Source organism: Phyllostomus hastatus, unplaced genomic scaffold (assembly GCF_019186645.2).
Source record: "Phyllostomus hastatus isolate PE091 unplaced genomic scaffold, TTU_PhHast_1.1 phas_contig_283, whole genome shotgun sequence".
NCBI classification, from domain to species: Eukaryota; Metazoa; Chordata; class Mammalia; order Chiroptera; family Phyllostomidae; genus Phyllostomus; species Phyllostomus hastatus.
The window spans coordinates 10,703,859-10,708,702 of NW_025333833.1; the positions used below are offsets into that span (position 1 = coordinate 10,703,859).

A 4,844-nucleotide genomic window follows, 5' to 3' on the forward strand; every position below is an offset into this window, starting at 1 on the left:
GGAAGATGAAGCTTGGCCAGAGGCTCAGGCTGACAAGAGGCATCTGCAGAAAGCCTGGCACATAGTAGGTACACACTATATGCGGATTGCAGCTGTCCTCGTTGGTGACATAGGATAGTTACACAGGGTACACTGTGTCCCAGCATTCAGCACACTGCCAGGTGGCTTATGTGATAATTTAAAAAGCACCACATGACTCTGTCTGGTAAAATAAACCAATAAACCAACCAACAAACAAACTCTGACTTCAGCCAAAGATGATTTTATTCAAGTTTACAAATGCAATGAACTTTTTCTGCATTCAGAGCATGATATTATGGTGAAGAGGACAGTGAGTAAGAAATAACACCGGCCTTCTTTTAGTTGCATTTCAAAGCGTGCCTGTGTGTGTATTTGGTGGAAGGGGATAGATACAAATGTAAATGCATTTAAAAAAATACATAGAATTATAGAAAAATAAAATTAACTATTCCCTGTGGAATCTAGAAAGGCTCTTGGAAGAAATAGAGTTGAACTGAGCTTGAAAGAGAGGGTGAGGTAAATATTCCAAGAAAAGGGAATTCCCGAACAAAAGGAGAAATCTTTGGGAACAGAAAGCATATCTAGAAAAGAGCCAGCAGACCCAGAAAGGGTCCAATGAGCTGTCCTTCTTCACTGTGCATCTCTGGTGCCTCAGTGGCCAAAGAAACAGACTGGGGTAAGACCTTCACAAACCCTAAGCATAGAAATTTAATTACTGTGCTCTTCATGTGCTACTGAACATTTTTAAAACTCTGAATTACTAAGGAAGCCTAACAAAGTTCTGGCTTTGCCCATTTAAGATAGTTTTTTTAAAAAAACTTAAATATCATATTTTTAAAAATTGTTCCAGAATCTCTGATTTTGGGTATGAATGACAATAGGAGAAGCTCTCCTACAGGAAAAACAAACTCTGGAAACTCAGGGGATTAACCCTCATGCATCTGGTTGGGGCAGCCCCCTCCTGCAGCTGTTCCACATGGTGACTCAGGAATCCGGGCTTCTTGCAAGCACTGGCTCTTCCGTCCACTCGAGCATCCTCGGAGTCCTCCGCTGCCCTTCCGCATTCAGATGTCTAACCCAGCAGAGAGAGAGATTATGACACATTGCACAAGGGCTCAGAAGCCAGCCTTGCATAGGGTGCACATCAGGTCCAGCCACATTCCATGAGCCACACAGCTAGTCTCACAGTCCCACCTACACTGTCACTGGGGAGAGAAACGTAGAGGAGCACCTGTGCAGTCCTTTCCTGTTGTCGCTGTAACAAACTACTACCAACCCAGTGCTTAAAACAACATGCATTCATTATCTCACAGGTTGGAAGTCTGATATGAGTCTCACTGGGCTAAAATCAAGGTATCTGTTCCCTCGCTTCCTTCGGCTTCTAGATGCTCCTCCCCACATTCCTTGGCTGGCAGCCCCTTTCTTCCACCTCAAGAGCCAGCAACATTGCATCTCTTTTAAATGCTGATACTTAACCTACTAGATATGGGCTTGATTCTAAGAGTCAAAGGTTTTTGTGGGTGTTTTACTATGTTTTCATATTTCCAAAGTTATACTACATATGGTACTTGGTTCCCTAAATTTGGGTAAAGCTTCACCAAATATTACCCTGCATTTCAGCCTTGAAAGGAAAACTTCCTGTGCACACACCACGAACAAGACATACTAGTCCTTGGACTGCCAAGGTGCCCCCCCATCTGGAATGTCTCACTCTTCTATGAGCCCTCTGTCAGTGGTGTGCGGGGATGAGCTGCATTGGCCCTTAAGAGCCACTGTGCACATCTCTCCCCAAGTTTGTGATCAGTGACATCTCATCAACAATTTCAAATGGTCACAGTGAGAGTACTTATACCACACACAGACACACACACACACACACAGGCAAATGCTACAAATGAGGGCTTTATTTTTTATTATTTCTTTCTAAGATCCATTTATCAAATGTTTACCAGCATACCACTGGCCCACATTGGCTTTAAAACCATCATCAAAATCTATTTGGAGCAATCACTATCCTAACATACTTTTTTTTAAAAGATTTTATTTATTTATTTTTAGAGAGGGAAGGGAGGGAGAAAGAGAGAGAGAGAGAGAGAAACAACAATGTGAGGTTGCTGGGGGTCATGGCCTGCAACCCAGGCATGTACCCTGACTGGGAATTGAACCTGCGACACTTTGGTTCGCAACCCGCACTCAATCCAATGAGTTATGCCAGCCAGGGCCATTAACATACTTTTTGATATTATTGTTTTAGTTGGACTTCAGGATCAAGAGATATTATGTCCTATGGCTTTTAGCACTTTAATCAACAAAAAGACAATTAGATTTCTGCCCGTTACTTAAGAACAAGTGCTTTTATTGGTCATTGCCTGTTCTCTTTGCTAGAATATAAGGACAGGAAACTTCTTCCCTTTTATTAATTGGTGAATCTCAAGGAGCTAAAAACACATGGTAGGTGTTCAATAAATATTTGTTGAGTAAATGAACAAGACTTGCCTGAAGCAAGACCCCTGCTTTCCTGCCACGTGATTCCACCAGTCTTTCTCTGTCTTTACTATTACAAATTCTCTTCCTCCACATAGTAACTTAGAAAATACCTGAATCATATAGTTGGCAATTACCTATATTATAATCAATCATCCTTATTATATACATGTGTAACTCTTCTAGTATAATAGCAGCTTCAAAATCAGAGGCAGTGTTTTTGTTTTGCTTTAATGTTTATTTCCTGTTTGAAAGTGATATTTCCTTTCTATTTATTATTTATGCTCTTGATGTGTTCACATGGAAAGGACTAATCCTTGTCTGTGTCCCTCAGCACAGTGCAAGCCTGTCTGCGACAGGTGGGATGGCCCGTCATGTGCTCCAAGCCTCCTTCCCGTGCATCCTCAGCCCTGGTGAGAGTTCCGGCTCACTACATGTTTACTGAGGGAAGAGTGCTGACTCTGCCTTTGTAGAACCTGGAAGGACTTCAGCAGAGCCCAAAGGAAGAAAAGCTGGGTTTTCCCCTAAAACTTTGCATGGTCTCTGCCTCCTATACACATGTAGCAGCGTATAATCTTGGTTTTTGCACCAGTCACCTATCAAAGCAATTATTTCTTAAACAGGTTTAAGCAGGAGGCCAACCCAAAACTTTATTTTGACAGAAGCTGTATGTCTGAGTGAGGCTGGCCATGTCCTTGACCTTGGCTGTCCCATCCTGTAACTCAGCTAACCTGAACTCTGATGTAACAAGCGTTGAAAGGTTCTGTTGAACTGATTGACAAATCTTTTCCAAGACAGTCTGAGACACCCAGACAACATATAACTGATACATTATCAACAATGATCAAATAAATAGCTTTCTGTGAGTTTTACTTTTGCCACTGGCAGAGATAATCCAGAAAATCTGGGCCCTGAGAAAAACAAGCTTGGAGTGTACTTTGCCTGCTTGCTAGGGCATTACATTTCTAATTTACTTCAAGACTTGAAGCTACTGGCATAAGCACAAAGCGCCACTATATAGCAACCATTATGAAATAAACAGAAAGCTACACCACAAGAGGCCAGCACACTCTGAACTGATTTTCTGTGAAAACTCCCTAGGGACCCAGAGTTACATAAAACTCAACAAAAAAAGACAGCCCCAGGTCCCTCTAAACCCTCTTTACCAAGTACAGGAGTCTGTAATTTTTGAACTTGCCAATTATTGCTTACAGAATCAATCACTCATTTAGCTTCTTTGCAGAAAATAGTCTTTACTGGTGTATGGGGCAGCTCCTTTAGGGATAGTTAGAAGTCAGAGTGTTGTAGGTTCCAGAACCCTCTGTTTTGAGCTTTGAAGACCAGTTGGCCAAGCATCAGGCAACATTTACCCAGTCAATCAAGGTCAAAGTTTAAGGTGGAATATATACTTATGTGTGCATTATGTATTCTTATTTATATTATGTATTACAGACAGAGGATCCCTGTCCCAGGGGACAGTGGGATTGATGTTGCCTCCTAGTGGAAGAGAGTGGAAAATTGAAACAGCCTTAGAATAGGCTGGAGGAATTGAAGAGGATCTTGGACCCCAGATAAACATACAAACTCTACATTTTCTGCCTTTTAAGATTCTGACTTTTTGCAATGTAAAGGATCTCTTTCTAAAAATCTGTACAGCCTCTCTTGGTAGCCTATTCAAACCCACCTACCAACATTTTTTTTACTACTTCCTATGTGTCAAACATGTATCTGGAATCATAGAAGACACCAAAGAAATTTTAGGCAGGATTTTTGCCTTCATAATATGAGAGGACAGTCTGTACCTTAGAACAATTAGGGATAAGCAAGTCTTTACCTGTGTGGCTCAATTTGTATATCAACAGCCTAATCTTCCTTTGGCCCTCTCTGTTCAGTTTTCACATTCAAAGATTTTCATAATCTTGTTTACTTACCTAGCTGCATTTCTTGCCACTTCTTTCTTAAGTTCTTTATTTTAGTCACTCTCGGAGCTGGCCTAGGGGTGGAACCCTCAGGGAGCCCATCTCCAAGGTTTTCTAACACATCACCAGGAATCTAGCAAGCCATAGAGAACAGAACTGTCACAACTCATAAAGGAGAGGCTTTTATGAGTCATATGTGAGGTCCTATGATAAACGGCCAAGGGTGGAGGGTGATGTCCCCCAGGGCATGATTAAGCAACAGTAGAAGATTTCTAAGTTGCTTTCTAAAGAGAGTGTGCTCGTCTAACTGCAGAACTTCGTCTAAGTGGGTCAGGGGCCAAGGATTGACTTGCTTGGGCCAACTGAGAGAAACAGCTCCATGCTGCCAGCAGAGAGCCCTCCTAGCTTCTTCTGGAACAA

General features: G+C 41.9%; 1 long non-coding RNA gene across 1 annotated transcript; it reads right to left on the reverse strand.

The window, feature by feature from the left end:
* Positions 1–246: 246 nt before the first annotated feature.
* LOC123818491 lies at positions 247–4,552 on the reverse strand. Its single transcript, XR_006785629.1, has 2 exons — positions 4,437–4,552; positions 247–1,093 (listed from the first exon to the last, which is right to left on the reverse strand). It is a non-coding gene; the product is annotated as an uncharacterized LOC123818491 (long non-coding RNA).
* Between the last annotated feature and the right edge of the window lie 292 nt (positions 4,553–4,844).